The sequence below is a fragment of the Thalassophryne amazonica genome, chromosome 21, assembly GCF_902500255.1.
Source record: "Thalassophryne amazonica chromosome 21, fThaAma1.1, whole genome shotgun sequence".
Lineage (NCBI taxonomy): Eukaryota > Metazoa > Chordata > Actinopteri > Batrachoidiformes > Batrachoididae > Thalassophryne > Thalassophryne amazonica.
In genome coordinates this window covers 36,865,409-36,883,849 of record NC_047123.1, presented here as the reverse complement: position 1 = coordinate 36,883,849, position 18,441 = coordinate 36,865,409, and the positions used below count along the sequence as shown (strand labels likewise).

General features: G+C 43.2%; 1 protein-coding gene across 1 annotated transcript in view; it reads left to right on the top strand.

Moving 5' to 3' along the window:
* LOC117503125 (prospero homeobox protein 1-like) overlaps positions 1–18,441 on the top strand; it is a 47,264-nt gene that overhangs the window by 21,474 nt on the left and 7,349 nt on the right.

The window sequence follows — 18,441 nt, the reverse complement described above, 5'->3', positions numbered from 1 at the left end:
TGTCATCAAAGAGGAAGAAAACACGCCGATGCCACCGCTGCACTCATTGTGCCTCTTCCTCACTGTTCATTTCCCCTCAGGGGCTCTCAGGTTGTGTGCAGGCGTTTGTTTGAGAAACCACATTTTACTTCCCCGTCATCATTTTCCCTGATCTGCAGTGAGATGCTCGTGTGTGTGTGTGTGTGTGTGTGTGTGTGTGTGTGTGTGTGTGTGTGTGTGTGTGTGTGTGTGTGTGTGTGTGTGTGTGTGTGTGTGTGTGTGTGTGTGTGTGTGTGTGCGCGGCTGTGACCGTCTTCCAGTATATTGTCATCGTAAATTCTCGGCAGTCAACTTCACCTTTAATGCGGTTCGTTTTTCACACTTCTCTTTTTGCCTCCTTCTCATGTGTTGTCAGGTGTGCGTGCACGTGTAAGCGCGTGCACAACTTTGTGTAAGGAAACTATTTCAGGAACACTGGTCTGTTGGCGAACAGTAGACCTGTACAAGGTCCCCTTACCAAGGACCTGGAGTCGTCTACGGTCCACAGATCTAAGGTCGAGATCGCACGGGGAATCTGAAACCCACATTTGGTTTTCTCAAATTTGAGCAAATGCAACGGAGGCCAACAGGTGGTGCTGTGCAGAAAGAGTTAAATAGGCCGAAAGACACTCTAGCGACAAATGCAAGAGTCCATGGGTTTTAACCTGGTGGTCAGAGTGCCTGCTTCCCATCCTGGAGGTTGTGAGTTCACGGCCAGAGTGGGCTAAAGGGACGGAGGTTACACAAAGTTAAACTACAGCACCGCACGCAAACCTCCGCCAACACTAGTTTTCAATTCCACAAATTTTTAACTTGGAAAAAACTTTCAAGGTCAAAGTCCTGTTAGAAGTGTCTTTTCATAACATAAAATATAATTGGGAATAACCCTGTTGTGTCTGGTGATTTGCGGACGTTCATGTTGGTTATACGGTTGCAAAATGAGCTTTAAAAATCAGACAAGACGCAAATCATCAGACACAAGACGCAAATCATCAGACACAAGACGCAAATCATCAGACAGGACGCAAATCATCAGACAAGACGCAAATCATCAGACAAGACGCAAATCATCAGACAGGACGCAAATCATCAGACAGGACGCAAATCATCAGACAGGACGCAAATCATCAGACAGGACGCAAATCATCAGACAAGACGCAAATCATCAGACAGGACGCAAATCATCAGACAGGACGCAAATCATCAGACAGGACGCAAATCATCAGACAGGACGCAAATCATCAGACAGGACGCAAATCATCAGACAGGACGCAAATCATCAGACAGGACGCAAATCATCAGACAGGACGCAAATCATCAGACAGGACGCAAATCATCAGACAAGACGCAAATCATCAGACAGGACGCAAATCATCAGACAAGACGCAAATCATCAGACAGGACGCAAATCATCAGACAGGACGCAAATCATCAGACAAGACGCAAATCATCAGACAGGACGCAAATCATCAGACAGGACGCAAATCATCAGACAAGACGCAAATCATCAGACAAGACGCAAATCATCAGACACAAGGGGGTTATTCCCATTCTAATCCAGTTTCATTGTTTGCACGGTTTATTTTTCTGTAGGTAATTCGGTCGACGAGGTTTACCTTCGAGTCGAGGCAGCGTCGCTCCAAAAGTGGTCAGGGTGCGGAGTAATTCATCAAATGTGAAAATCCATAAAACCATCAAATGTGAAATGGTAATTCTGTATCAGAATCCACATCAATACTTTCATACTATAGCTTAAATTCAACGATTTTGGTCGGTACACGACCTTCTCTCGCTCTCAGCGCCATTATGATATCTACGTAGCAGCACACGTGGCCGGTCAGGGCACAAAGTAAATGTGAAACAGTACAATATTTTGTGACCTTACACCTGATATTATACGGTCTGAAATCTCACATGATTAACCAATCAGATTTACAGAAAAAATTTAATTGGATTAGAATACAAAATATAGATCTAAAGGAATTTTCAATGTGAAAATCAAATATCCGCTAAATCCGCAATACAGATCAGATGCAGATCAGACTTAGTGTACACATTGCGAGTGTCAGTTTGCACCTCATTGTCACAAATCAGAGTGATTGAGGCACTTTTGATTAAGATATAATGCAAAATGTACATCAAATGGGCTTTTCAATATTCAGTTCAAACATCCACAAAATCCATAATCTGGATCAGATCTGGATCAGACTTTGTCAGGCGATAGTGAGTGCCAGTCTGCACCTCACTTTCAAATATGAGAGTGATTGGGACATGTTTGATTGAGATATAATGTAAAATATACATTAAATGGGGTTTGCAATGTTAAATTTAAATGGCCACAAAATCTGTAATCCAAATCAGATCCAGATCAGACCTTGTTAGTCGATAAAGGATACCATTCTACATAACACTCAAATATTAAAGAAATTTGATCTTTTTTGACAAAGTAATGAATTTTTGAATATTCTTTCAGTGTTTAAAGTTAGGGATTTTTCCAATTTTTCCTGATTTTTAGTTTTGTTACTCACATAGCTGAATAAGACCTGTTGAGTCAAATGAGATTAGCATGGATGAACAACAAGTCATTTTTTTTCCATTTACAAGCAACATATTAATTTTTATGAGTCATTTTACAAGTTACTGCAAACTATGATAAATGTTTTTGGAATACGCTATATTTTGCGAGAACAAAAATAAATCTCATGTAGTTGATTCTGAAGGTCATTGTAATATTGCTCGTTATGTGGTCAAAACCAACATTTTTAGATGTCTATCACTAATTTTTTAGTCATTTCTGCATCTATTTTATTTAGCCAGATTTTCTAATCTATACGGTCTTCTTTCTGATGTAACCAACAGCTTGTGTGTAACGTGTTGGAATCAGCCAACAATGAAAAGTGAAGGCAACACTTGCAGGAGATGCTTAAACAAGACTGAAGGATGCAGTTATCCAACCGTCTGTCTGTGCCGTTTAGCCGCGGCATCACGACAGTTGGTTTGTAACAATCAAAAGTAATACCCAGCTCAATCTAAAAAATATCACAATGTATTTATTGAAGATTGTGTCACAGTAGAAATGTGGAAAAGTAAAAAAAAATGGTCATCTTACTTTTGTAAATGTGAATTATGCTGCACCAACACATTGCACACCATGATGCAAAGGTTGAAAGCAGCGACAAGAATAAAGGGAGAGCAAGAGATAAATTATTGTAGTGCAGAGTCGCTCAGTTTCATATCATTCAAACAGGAAAGACTTCTGTGATATTATAAAGAGAAATGAAGCTGCAAAGTCACAAAATGTTGACTTTTTAAACAACTATAAATCCAGAATCTTCAATTCACTTTCACTGTAAAACGCAACAAATCATCCTGAAGGCAGCACACACACACGAATGTTTAAACCTTTCCCACCCCACGAGGAACCACATGGGTGATAATGATGATAGGAAGAAACCTGAAGCAGGCCCGACTCAGCGGGGGGACCATCTGCTACGGTCATTCTCAAGATAAAACAAAAAGCACAACAAAGTTCCCCTTTTTAATATAACTTTGGTGAAGTAAGTTATTATCCATCAAATCAAGACTACAAAATTATCTCACTGTCAGTGATTCTGCTACAGAGACGGTAAAACATCAGCGTGAATTCAAATAAACAAGTCTCTCGACAACAGCACAGGATTTCTTTGATCACAGCAAAGTACAGTGAAGAAACTGTTTGCAGCCAGAGAGTGTGTGTGTGTGTGTGTGTGTGTGTGTGTGTGTGTGTGTGTGTGTGTGTGTGTGTGTGTGTGTGTGTGTGTGTGTGTGTGTGTGTGTGTGTGTGTGTGTGTGTGTGTGTGCGCGCTCACATACAGTGTGTGTGAGAATGTAGCGTGCACAAGAGCGTTTTGTTGCTGCTGCATTTGTCCTGCACAGCTCGAAGGGTACAGCCGTCCCTTGGACCGACCCGGCGTGCTGGCAAAGCACTTCTCCAGTGTGTCACTTTGAGGAAGGAAAAATCTCACTGTGATCAAGGTTAAGCATCCTACTGTTTTAGTGAGAGGAAGGGGACAGAGGGAGAGAAAGGGGGGAAGAGGGAGATAGATAGATAGGGGATAGAAGGTGAGCGCTCCGAGACAAAGGAGAAAGTGATGGAGGGAGAGAGAAAGGGGAGAAAGAGAGAGGGGGAAGAGAGATGACGTGTCCTTGCGAGCACTGGGAGTTTTGCAGCGCTCACATTTAAAGCGCCTCTCTCTCTCTCTCTCTCTCTCTCTCTGTTATTTGTCCACTGGGGCTCTTCTGTGTGCGCCCACACACTAACACACTTCCCCACATCCATCTTCAGCCCTCTTAAGGGATGCTTTGAAAGACTCTGCGAGGCACAAACTCTTGAGGTCTAAATAACCCCAAACTAATTCAGAGCCAAACACCACTTTGTTTCTTTGCTCGTGTCGAGTGCAGGAATTATTCAGAAAAAGGCTTTAATCGCCGGACCAACAGCTTTCACATTCTCATCAAAATTCAATGTCTTTGAATGGGTACAGACTGTTTACATTACATTAAGCCGTCCCATAAATGCTGCACCTGTTGTATAACCTTTAGGCAATTTATGGATTGTTCTCATTTAGCTATAACCCCAAACTTTGAGTTAATGACTACTGTCTACATTTATGTAATAATATATAAGCAAAATTAAATCCATCCTCATGGCTTTAATATGTGGTGTGCCACAAGGTTTCCTGCTTGGTCCCATGTTGTTGTCTGGGCACACACTCTGACTGTTCCAGAAAAACTGCCACATTTAGATCTGTTATTTTAGTTTTGCTGACGTGGATCAAGCTGATCTTGAAGCAGTGGCAAAAACCAAAACCTGTGTGAAAATTTCAAGTCAGTCAGGAGATGATCGTCAGGTCACTCCATCTCAAATCAGACCACCTTGGAATTGTTTCATAGTTTACATAAACAGCAAGTATACAAAAAAATGTTCTTGTGTCTTGATTAGTTTGTGATATATGGAGGGGTTTTTTATTTTTAAATAAAGGGTAGTGGCCATAATAAACAAGCTATTTGCAGATATAAATGTGAACATTAGCAAGATAAGACGGACAGAGAGGCGGCTGTAGCCTTAATATACTGGGTTTGCTAAAAATGCTGTTTATGCTACATATTTTAAATTAGGGGTCAACTAATTATCAGCCTGGGGTCACCTGATTAGTGTCAATAATCAGTTGACCCCAATTATATATTGACTTTTACTTCTAAAATGTTTGGCCTGCACGTATTTGCCAAGGTACGTCTCACTGAAAATTGTACTCAATTGTCACACTCGAACAAAACTTCTAAGTGGTTCAGATGTTGCTTTTTGAGACGTCCACTGGAGTTTACCGAGTCAAAGGTGAGACTATATAGACCTGGATGAATCTCAAAATGACACAAAATACCAACATGTGAATGGTAGCGGGCCGTCGCTGCCTTCCTGATCATGAACCATACTTTTTTTTTTGCTGTCATACTTCAGACAAGGCCCTCATTCTTCACGTGGCACCAGGAAGCCGCTGGCAAAACACGTTTAAGGGGAACAGGCTTATTTGCATGTAGAAATGTGAAAATTTGCAAGAAGACAGACGGAGAGGAAAACCGTGAGTGCGGGGAGGTGAGTAAGTCTTCTGTTGTGTTGAGGAGCTACAGTGGAGGATGGTGTGGACGAGGGAGGGACAGCGTTTTGCATATTAAGGTTTTTTTTTGGGGGGGGGGGGGGGCTGGACAGGTGTCTGAGAGATACAGGAGCTGATTAGAGTTTAGCACAAGGAAAATTTGCCCAGCAATGCAAATTCTACCCCCCCACACAAACGAACCTCCTTGGTGAGCACGAAGACGTGTGGGGGGGCTTTCACTGAGCTTGTGTGTATAAGTGTGTGTGTTTGTGAGTGCGTGGGTTGTGTGGGTTTCTTTCTTTTTTTTTTTTTTTTGTTGCTGTGCGTGTGCGCGCGTGAGTCATAGAGGTAATGTGGAGATGGAAGCGGACTGGATGCGTATCAGGATGCCCCCAAGGCCCTTTTCTGTGGATCTCTCCCCTTTCTCCTCCACGTCCTCCTCCTCCTCCTCCTTTTCCTCCCCTACCTGCCTGCTCCACCACTTGAAACAGGAGCCTACGCAGATTCAGCAGGCGTGCACACACACACACACACACACACACACACACACACACACACACACACACACACACACACACACACACACACACACACACAGTTTTCCCTTTGCCAGATTCTGCATCATCAAAGTTCCATCCACCTTGACGGCGTCTTTGGAATGAGATGTCCTCTGTTTCAGTGCTCACAAACACAAAGTGTATTGTCATTTCAGAGCCATGGCATTAGCGCACGTTAACGTACGCAGTGCTAACCTTTAGTGAAACTACAGCACGCCTGAACCCGATGCCCTCAAACCGTTCGGCTGAAACTTGAGACAACAAGCTGATTTCTTCTGAGGAAGAAGCTGCTGATGTGACTGGAGGGAATGAAAACCTGCAGACTGTTAGTCCTTCATGGTTTAAACGGTGTCTTATTCAAAGAAACTTAGACAGTCACTGAAGAACCAGTTCAGAAAAGTCTCAGACAAAAACACCCGCTCATTACATTAGGATACTTGCTGATCAGTTTTACAATGTTCTTGTTGGATTATGGATAACAGTGGAAAGACCTGACCAGATCATCAATACCAGAGCTAGCTTGCAGTCTATTTGACAGTCTAAACCATCTAACCCCTCTATGCAATTGTCCAAAGACCACCACTCAAACATGACTAATGAGTTCAAATAAAGCTTTTCACCTCCTCTACCAGTCAGTCATCAGACTGTAAGAGTAGGTCAGTCCAGTACAGGACCAGATGCAGAGTGGACCAGTGCTTATGCCTGGAGACTGTTGTGTGGACAAGAGTCTATGACTATGCTTGGATGGGACATCAGTCCATCAGTGGTACCCACTTATGGAGATGATGTTGATGAAGGGTTAGGAGGACCTTTATGGGAGAACAAAAATGTCCAAATCAGTTGGACCAGATGTTGACCTGCCAGCTCCCAAGTGCAAAGTCCATATGATGTCCAGTTATGATAAATCGTGGAGACCATCATCTAAGTGCACACTGGGCTTCTTCTGCAAAACCAGAAGAGTACAAACGTCTGAGTGTGAATAAAAAGGTCCATTTATCTGATTATGCCAACAAAAAAGCCAAACTTTGGTACAGTCTCTTCCAAGGATCCTTGGGTACCACTGGAATGACCATGTCAAATAAGCGGCTACTTAAGGAGACTAAGATGAGGGGTAACATTTGCATTGTGAGGGAGCGTCTGCTTCAACATTTTGGTCACATGGTATGTTTCTCTGGACTTGATCCAGCACATAGGTGTGCGAGGACCCCAGTGACTAGAGAAGACCAGTGACATGCCCATGCTTCACCTGGCTGCAGCAGATAGATGGGTACTATCAAAACATGGGTGTATCAGTTGTCTGCCAGAGTCGGCCATCGAGAACCCAACGAGGTTCCATGGTGTCGTGGATCTGGTGAAGCCTGGCGGTAGGGCATAATTCCAGACTGGACTTCACCAACAAAAATGTCAAACTGGAGAGACGATAAGTTTTGGGAACTTCTGTCAGTCAGGGCTGACACTAAAATTGTCAGATAAGTTCAAGGAACGGTAAGCGTATCACATCCTGCTTCGTGGACGCTCTCCCCAGAGGCCACCACTCGATTAAAACCAAAGACAGTCTGAAAATGGACAATCGACTATTGGATGCTACATGTGTGAAAGAGCAGCAATGTTCGGACCAATTTCTCCAGACACTGTCCATAGTCTATAAGAAAAAAAAGCTCGAGCGAGCGACTTTCTAATGCGGTGTCCCATCCATGCAAGCCCATCCTACCTCTTACACCCACATTTAAGTCAAAAGAGCCATTTGAAAACCTGAATTGACAAGTATAAAACTGAACCTTGTCCTCACAAACGTATATAAACAAGGCCACAGACACACACGTCGTTGGCCTTTCTTGTTTGATGCTAATCTACTCTGTCACGAGTTGGCCTAATACGCTCCCCATCTAACTCCCAGCTCCTCTTTTGTCACGATTGTTTCCCTTTTCCTTTCATATCCCTCCTCCCTCACGTCGTTCTCTCTTCCTTCTGTCGCCTCTCTTCTCATTCTTTCATCCTCCTCTTTTGCATGTCTTCCGTTATCCCCACTCCCTCACATTTTCTCCCCATTAGGAAGTTTTAATGGCATAATTGTCACATTCCTTCTGGCACAATGAACACCAGCGGTAATTAAAGAGCTTGCCGTTAATTACCTAGACCCCAGCTTCACTTTTCTCTTTTCTCAGCGCCTCTCCTGATCTCCTCTCTTCTTCTCTTTCTTCTCCGCTTCTCTTTCGCTCCGTCCGTTGCCATCAAAGTCTTGCAAAAACACACCCGGCCTCCGAAAGCCTTGACTTTGAGCAGCAGCACTTTCATGTGTGGACTCAAGTGAAATTCTCACTTCGTGTCCTTTCCTTTTGACTCCACACCCGCCCCCCCCCCCCCCTTTGTCTTTGAACTCCCAATGACAACACACATCTTTCATAAGACATGAATGTGTGTGACCCAGTAATGTGGGGAGCATGGTTTTATGATGGCACTGGGAAACTCTCAGATTTCCGTAAGACAGTCGAGGCCAAGTTTCCTCTGTCAGCGAACGGTCGTTCCACAGAGGACACAGCACACCGTTTAAAAAGGGACGTGCCTGTAATGTTTAAACAAAAAAAGTAGTACCTCCAAAAGTGGTAAGAGGCCTGATTAGCTGCTTATTCTCTCATTGGAAGCATGTCCCATTCCTTTATTTCATCCTCAACTGTCACCTTAAAAGTGATTGCGTGCATCAATCAACAGACGGCTTATGTTGTTCCACCATTTATGCAACTTTACAACTCTTCAACACTGACACGGGGGGCACCAGTCTGTTTGCATGGCGTTAGTAGGTATATTGTCCCTTGAAGAAGAAGGAGGTCAGATCAGAGAGCAGCGCCGCGTCCACTGCAACACGGAACTGGTCCGTCCCGTCCTCTCAAATGCAAGCATCTGCTGCAGTCAGGTGAAACATGGGCATCGCCTTTAGCATGAAGTGAAAAAGAGTCAACGTCTCCACCCTGGACAGGATGCTGGTCTAGTCCATCACAAGTTACTTCCACAGCCAAGGCTGGTTCTCATTTGGGTGATTCTTTAACTACGGGCACTATTGGCCTTGTAAATGTAATTTCCACCACACCATTGCCTTACAATATAAACTGTTTGTTGTGATTTGGCGCTATATACATGTGCTCTGATGTCACTGTTTATCTCCATAGAAACTACCCAAACAATCTTTCATACAAACGGTTTAAAGGGCCATTACAGTGTTGTGGTGGAAATTACAGCAATAGTGTGGGACAACTACATTTTGTTTAAAAAAAGTCACAACAGTTGTATGACATTGAATACCCCAATTATGTTTTGATTATTTTACTGATATTTTATTCAGAGATATTTTAAAACATTAGAAAAATGTTTCTTTACCATTCATTTTTATCATTGAAGATCAAAAGTCTGGGTGTGGGACAAGCACAAAACGGCAATATTTGCAATAATGATGCTGAAAAAAGGTGAAAAAGTCATCATAGACTACTAGAACAAATTTCTTAACACACTTTCATTGTAAAGATAACTATAAAAGTGTGACATTTCCCCTTTTTTCTGTTTTTCATACAATATGATCAAAGGACATAATAAGTGCCCATAGTCTAAGAATCACCCAGATACAGCTGGTTGGACTGGAAGGATGTAAATCCAGTGTCTTGTCCAAAGACACAGACAGGTAGAGAAGCAAGCATCAAATCTCTGTTGTTCTCCTGTTTTAACCCTGTGTGGTTGTCAGTCGAGTCACTTGTACTCTGAGAAGATATAACTTAGATTCCACAGTCACTTTAGGTGAAAGTGAAGAACAGGGACAAGTGTTCAAAAGAGGAAATCAAGTTGCTCTTTTTTTTTTTCTTTTTTAAACACAGAGGGAGTTAAACTTACGCAGTGCCCTCATGGACATGGACGGAAAACCTGGCATGCAGACACACCTTCCTCCTCTCTGGGACTTTTCCTCCTTCCTGGTCCTCCACCTGCTACATCCCTCCTTCTCGCTGTCTGTCTCAGACTTTCGATCCATTACGAGAGCCGCAGAGAGCTGAGAGCAGATGCTGTCTGTCCAACCGCCGTGCCCCATAGCATTGTGTGCTTCACCTCTCCTTCCCCCCTCTTCTCCCTCGTTCCTCCTCTTCACGTCCCTCTTGGGGCTCCATTTGTTCTCCACCCAAAGAGGCTAATGTCTGCTCTCCTCTTTCTCCTGTCATTCCTGATCTTTTTTCATCTTCGCGCAGTGCGTGCATGCGCGTCTTTGACCGGGGTTCGACCTCAGGGGATTTGTGGTGAAAAGGTCACGACCACAACACTGAATGGCACAGATACAAATAACACATGTAAGCAAACATAAAGATCTGTATACGCACACACAGGTGGACGGCTTTGAGTGAAAGGCTCTAGGCTTCCCTTTGAAGAGTGATTGAAGAGAAAAAGAGAGAAAACAAGCGGTATAGATTTAGGTTCAGAGACGCCAAAGATATAACGGTACAACTGCCAGTGGGCTCACAGGCAAACCGCTGTCTGCTCCACACCGCCACTCTGAGTCTTTTTCTCCCATTCTGAAGTCTGTTCAGTCAGTTATGATGACCTGTTGATCAATGGCAACATGTGCTGATAATTTCAGACAATCAATAATAATTTGAATAATTTTGTGATGGTAAATGGTGCAAACGCATCACATCAGAAAGTAACAGAATAACCTATATTCTCATCAGATACCAAACTCAGTTATAGATCATCAATTCCTGACAAGCCAAAGCAACTATATATATATAGAGAGAGAGAGAGAGAGAGAGAGAGAGAGAGAGAGAGAGAGAAATGAAAAACAAGGTTTTCTAATTTGTCATATATTTAATTTATTTTAATAGATAATAATGATGCACTTTCCCACAGTGCTTTACAATCAACCATCCACAAAAATAAATAGAACATAAATAAAAAAAAAACCCACAAACAAAACAGACAATACCCATAAAATAATAATATTGAACAAAATTTAAAAACATAAAACTTAAAATTAATAATTCATGAAGACATCCTCAATAGTTTTTATTGTGTAAAACAAATTTTAATCTACTCTTCCTTTTTAATGTTGTTTACTGAAACAAAAAAAATATATATAAATTTTACCAGCTAATCACTTCATGTCCATATTTTTTTCCTTCTTTAACAAAAACTGACATGCTAAAAACACCCAGCTGCTAATGCTAGCTCATAGTGGCTAATAGCATGTAGCATGAGCACCAGATCTCTCTGTCTTTCTCTTTTTTGCACGTTTTGGACACGCAACGTTTCACAGCAAAGACCCGCCTCTGCGTTCACGTTTAATATTTTGTGTGTTTGTGTGTGTGTGTGTGTGTATATATATATCATCACCTCCAGACGATCTCGATATATACAAAACAATCAGTATCTACACACATTATCCCTGAGCTTTAGTGTGCGTTGAGTCGTCTTATGGCTTTTTAATTGTCTTAGTCAGAGGAGTTTTCAAAAGAAAAGACGGACAGCAGGATCATCTGCTCCTCACTGAATAGCCTCCGGCTATTGAGGGTCCCCGTTTGACGTGGACTGACAGGTCTTTTTTTCACTGTGTGTGTGTGTGTGTGTGTACCTTCATTATGTGTGTTGATTAAATGGCTGGAGTCGCGCGCGACGCCGGGGGCACCGGGGCAAAGAATCACTTTAATGTTGCTACTTTATCCAGCGTTTCCTCACAAACTCTCTTTTTTCCAACTCCCAGTCGTGTCCCTCCTTGTCCTCCTCCTCGTGTCCCTCCTTGTCCTCCCCATCGTGTCCCTCCTTGTCCTCCCCATCGTGTCCCTGGTCACCTTGCGAGGGGAAGCCGGCTCTGTGGCACAGCTGCTGATTATGTCATTATTCCTGGACCATTTTGGTCTCCCTCCGTGTGTGTGTGTGTGTGTGTGTGAGACTAATGAAGCGTGGCAAAGGGACTCATGCCAAAATGACCAGGACGTGCATCAGAGCTGCAGATGTGTCAATGACACCCCCCCTACACACACACACACACCTCCAATGTTCATACACCCCCCCCGATGAACACACACTCAAACGCTCGCCCTCCATCACTCCGGTCTGTAGTATTTTTCTTTCTCCTACCATCTTGTCCTCTGTCTTCTCTCCCATCTCCTTCTGTCCTCATCAGCCCCTTGCTTCCTCTCCTTGCCCTCCATCCTTTGTTTGTCCGCCCGCTCGTACCCTCCCTTCTTCCTTTCCTCCCTCCCTCTGTTCTCCTCCTCCCCAGATGTCCCGATCCCCTCTTCCAGTCTCCCTCGCTCCTTTATTTCCCTTTTGCCTCCTGCTCTGTCTCCGTCTCTCGGAGCCCCGTTGACTTCCTGACCTCCAGAGGCCCCGCTGCAGCGTGCCGCAGACTTCCCCCCAACCCCCTCGTTTGGGTCGCTTTCACTTCGTTTGTGTCACTGTGTGTGTCCACCATCCACACTCAGGAAATGAATCCCTAATGGACCAACGATACCCCCAAACTGACACGGGCGTGCACGTTAGCAGACCTTCAGCCACGGAAGCAGCCATTATATTTTACCATAAAGTAGGCGGGGCTTAATGAGAACAGAGATGATCAACAGCATTGTTGAATGTGAACTTGCTTATCATGAAGAGCAGCTCATAAGCATTTTATTATTTGTCATAAAGAGAATAAATACAAAGTGAAAGACATCAAAGGGCTGACGCATATCCAAGAAAGACAAATGATGCCCAACTTCAGCGTCTTTGACCCCCTTCTGTCCTCGACTTCCAGTCGAGATGCACCTTGAGAAGAGCCCATGTGATGCCGGTGCTCGTGCACAGACGCATGTGTGCACGCGGCAGCACCTCAAGGCTCCATGTTCTCAAGGCTATCAGCAGACTGAGGGTGGCTGCTGTTTGCTCAGCTTGGAGGCCCGTTTCCCATCTCCAAAGCACGGAGTTAAAAACAGACCTCGCGGAAAAACCTTCTGAGGAAAGATGGGAATTTTCGGATAGCGGACGGTTGTGCAACCCACTCCGGCTCTGGCCATTCTTGTCCGAGCTGGTTGGCTTAGACTCTCCAGTCGTGGCAAAGTCTTATCAGTAGGTTGGGGACAAGTGCAGCAAGGGGTTGGAAGAAACAGGACATGGGTTGTGTTTGCATAGAGAGACAGTTTAGGCCAAGGACTTATCAAGGCCTTTGTAGATTATTGATCAGAGCCAATACATGAGGCACGGGGCCTGGATATGTGTGCGTCTGGTTTCAAGGTTCAGGAAGCTCTGACATTATCACTGAAATGTCACAAGACCCATCAGCTTGTTTTTAATCTGTTTGCTTTGCTCTCAGCAGGAAAGAAACAACGGTCTGTGGAACTCTATGCATTATTTTAAAAAATGGATTCGGGGGGGGGGGGGGGGGGTTCCTCAAACTGTACAACTGTGGCAGATCCAGATCATGAACATTTTTTTTTTTAGTAATCCGTCACTGCAACACCCCTTAAATCCTTAAAACCAACAAGCTGCTTGTGGGTTTGAAAGGTTTTCTCTAAATATAATGTGGATAAAGCAGCTGCAATAAATGGTGTTATTTTATTGACATATATGTTAAATAAATAAAATCAGTGAATAAATCAATCTAGGCTCCTTTGTGCAACTTTCAGGACTCAGCTGAGACCAAGAGTCACGACAGAAATTCTATAAATCATCAACTGAACTACAGGCTGAAGAAGAGATGATATGATAGAAAGAACAGAGATATTGCCAAAAGAGAGAAAGTGAAACAGAAAAACAAACATAGTTTTAGTATATGGATTATCATCTGGACTCTCTGCTTCCCCTCCACAATAATGGTAGCACTGGTGGGTATTTGGGAAATGTATAGACTTTATATGTTTGGGTTTGTTTGTTTTTTTGAAAACAAACTTCAAGGTATTTTTTCTTCTTTTATGATCTGTGAGATAACTTATTCGTCACAAGAGACATTTTTGAGTTTTCCATCCTTGTAGCCATGATTGTGTCATTTCAATACAGGTGCAGGACTTGCAGGTGCAGTGAAAAATGAAGTCAGTGAATAACAAATGTGACGGGAGCAAAACCAAAAAATTAAAAGCCCCAAATTTCTTGAAGTTCACAGAGTTAATTAATGGGGTTTTATAAGGTTTGCAGAAGGGCTGATCCATATTGAAAGGCAGAGCAGCAACATTTTAAAACATATTTTCAGTTGTGATGAACTGGTTTTCACAAAACTTGGCAATATTTTGTGGCATCAGTGAATTTAATATTTTTTAAATTGCATCTTGTAATATTTATTATAATTATAACATATTACATTTTTTAACCATTGAAGTGATTCTTGCTAAACTTTGTTAAAATCATAGTTGTAACCTAAAATATTACATTTTGGGGAAAATCCAGTTTATGGTGGAATGTTGGAAAAAATTTTAAAAAGTGAGTTTTAATGTTGTGAGAAAAGATGCTTTACCAGTGAACTTTATGTTGTGAGAGTTGGTGCAAACCTGAACTGACCAGAAAACATATTTGCAGCAGATTCACAAAATAGATTTTATTTTTGTTTTTTGTTTTGTTTTTTTGTTTTTTTTAAACAATGCAAGCCTTGGTTGAGTAATACACTCTGGGTGCCTTTCTGGTTTGTTCTTCTAGTTTCCAATTTGTTAAATTGGGAAAACTAAAACACAACTATAAAAGCAAACAGCTCAACAGCTTTTTTCCCCTAAATATGACAAATAATAGAATAACTGTAGCTGAGGGCAGAAAACCTTGGGAGCCCTGTTGGCTGCAGACACACGTGTACGTGATCACATACATGCACAGAACGAAGCAAAATCCTGGGAAGTGTTGGGATTCCCAGGCTGAGGGTTAGGAATTAACCTGGCCGCGTTCATGTTGTGTCCGCACATTTCATCCTTCAAGGCTGGAGCCCACACACAGCCTTATCTTCCAGGGTCTCGTCTTGTTTGGCCAACGCTGTGCAAATAGAAGGTGCAATACATCTCCTGACAGTTCCCAAAAGCAAAAGGCAGAAACACATTGACCAAACAAACGGCTAACCCTGAGTCACCCAGAGACAAGAGATTTCTCAGGCTTTACCAAAATGCATGTGGCCATACGCGTGCACGCCTGCACAGGGTGTAACAGTAGCCCTCTTTTTCTTTTTTTTTTTTGTGGGCTCGGGCCCCTGGCTACCTTTTTAAACATTTGTCTAAGCACTCTTAAGACAGCGGCTGCTGCTGGACTGAATAGCTCCCAGCGAGCCGTCCACAGGCTCCTATTGTCCTCTGTCATATTTTATTATCTCATCAAAAAGCAGGAAATCCGATTCCCTTTCTCTGAAAAAGAGCTTATCCTTCTGTCTCAAAGCAACCTGTCACAAGAGAGCGAGACGGAGTGAGCGGGGGAGAGCGGGAGTCCATGAATGAGTGTGATTAACTGCCTCTCTCCATCACAGAAGTGCATCTTTTTCCTTTTTTATTTATTTATTACATCTGCCAAGATGGCGTGTTTGTCAGCATATTTCCCCCCAACAAACAGAAACAGACTTTAGTGATGTTTCCTGGACTCCAGGTCAAGAAAACGCTCGTTAAAATCTGACAGATACACATCCAGATACAGGATCATTTTTAGAAAATTATTATATATGATCTGTCATTTGTTTTCCAATTCATGTGTACTTCAGTGAAACAGCGCCCCCGCTGGCACAGACAGAGGACTGTTTGGTCTTGGCAGCAGTCTGCACTCTACAAGTGCCTTTTTATTTCTTTATAACATATTTATCTGTTTATCTCACAAACAGCTGGAGGAGAAAATCACTGCAAGTCACGTTGTCATCTTCACACTGAAAGTCCCAAATGCTTGTCATATATTTGTTCTACAAGTCCTAAGTCAACTTTTTTTTTTTTTTTTTACAAATTGATAGTTGCAGCCCAAAGACTTGACAGCGAGTCAGGACTGGCAGCGCCAAGACTTGAGAGTGAGTCAGGACTGGCAGCGCAAAGACTTGAGAGCAAGTCAATCAATCAATCAATTTTTTTTTATATAGCGCCAAATCACAACAAACAGTTGCCCCAAGGCGCTTTATATTGTAAGGCAAGGCCATACAATAATTATGTAAAACCCCAAGGGTCAAAACGACCCCCTGTGAGCAAGCACTTGGCTACAGTGGGAAGGAAAAACTCCCTTTTAACAGGAAGAAACCTCCAGCAAAACCAGGCTCAGGGAGGGGCAGTCTTCTGCTGGGACTGGTTGGGGCTGAGGGAGAGAACCAGGAAAAAGACATGCTGTGGAGGGGAGCAGAGATCGATCACTAATGATTAAATGCAGAGTGGTGCATACAGAGCAAAAAGAGAAAGAAACAGTGCATCATGGGAACCCCCCAGCAGTCTACGTCTATAGTCAAGACTGGGAGCCCAAAGACTTGAGAGCGAGTCAAGACTGGGAGCCCAAAGACTTGACAGTGAGTCGAGACTGGGAGCCCAAAGACTTGAGAGCGAGTCGAGACTGGGAGCCCAAAGACTTGAGAGCGAGTCGAGACTGGCAGCGCAAAGACTTGAGAGCGAGTCGAGACTGGGAGCCCAAAGACTTGAGAGCGAGTCAAGACTGGGAGCCCAAAGACTTGAGAGCGAGTCAAGACTGGGAGCCCAAAGACTTGAGAGCGAGTCGAGACTGGGAGCCCAAAGACTTGAGAGCGAGTCAAGACTGGGAGCCCAAAGACTTGAGAGCGAGTCAAGACTGGGAGCCCAAAGACTTGAGAGCGAGTCAAGACTGGGAGCCCAAAGACTTGAGAGCGAGTCAAGACTGGGAGCCCAAAGACTTGAGAGCGAGTCGAGACTGGGAGCCCAAAGACTTGAGAGCGAGTCAAGACTGGGAGCCCAAAGACTTGACAGTGAGTCGAGACTGGGAGCCCAAAGACTTGAGAGCGAGTCGAGACTGGCAGCGCAAAGACTTGAGAGCGAGTCAAGACTGGGAGCCCAAAGACTTGACAGCGAGCTGGGACTCGCAGCACCAAGACTTGACAGTGAGTCGAGACTGGCAGCGCCAAGACTTGACAGTGAGTCGAGACTCACAGCGCCAAGACTTGACAGTGAGCTGGGACTCACAGCGCCAAGACTTGACAGTGAGCTGGGACTCACAGCGCCAAGACTTGACAGTGAGCTGGGACTCGCAGCGCCAAGACTTGACAGTGAGCTGGGACTCGCAGCGCCAAGACTTGACAGTGAGCTGGGACTCGCAGCGCCAAGACTTGACAGTGAGCTGGGACTCGCAGCGCCAAGACTTGACAGTGAGCTGGGACTCACAGCACCAAGACTTGACAGTGACTTTGTCCCGCCTCTATAAACAGAGGCATAACAACTCGTGCATGTTACGGTTGTGTGCTTGTGTAAACAAGAATTTAATTGGCTGCCACATATCCAACCCCCAAATTTCTGCCACATCATTGGTTTGCACCTTACCTATGGTGTGTGTGTGTGTGTGTGTGTGTGTGTGTGTGTGTGTGTGTGTGTGTGTGTGTGTGTGTGTGTGTGTGTGTGTGTGTGTGTGTGTTACTAGCACGTTTGATTTTTAGTGAGACCTCTCCCACAGTAATGTTATATTCTACTTACACTGCAAAAATCAAATGCCCTTTTTTTTTAAGTGCCTTAAAATGATTCTCCTTAAGTTTTGAGAATTTTTAGAATAAACTCCTTTGTTTATAAATTGATAGTCAGCATGGTGCCCTTCATTCTTTATTTTATGCCTCATTAATGTGAAATAAAATAGGCTTTAATTTTTTTTCCTGCAGAACGTCCATCATAAAACATGAAATGACAGATTTTTGCTGCTGTATATTTTTTCGTCATTGTCCGTTTGTCCAAATTATGACAAAATTTCTGTAAATCTAAACTTTTTTCCCCTCATCACCCCAAATCGTTTCTTCTCCGGGACATGTAACGTGTAAAATGGTTACTTATGAGAAGTCATGCCTAAAACAATTATAAATTTAAAAAATATAACATTAGTTTGTCAATATTAAGTCTGCAGTCCTGCTTTATTGTGAATCTGACATCTAAAATGATTCTGAAATACATGAAAAATTGGAGTGGATTAGAAAATACTGCAAGATTAAACAAGTGACAGTTCTTTCATTCCTTCAAAATAAAATGACCTGATGTCCATTATAATGCCATACTGACAAAAAAGCATAATAAATGTATGTAAAAATAGAAAAATGTAATAATATGCATATCTCCAGAGTACTAAGAGTTGAT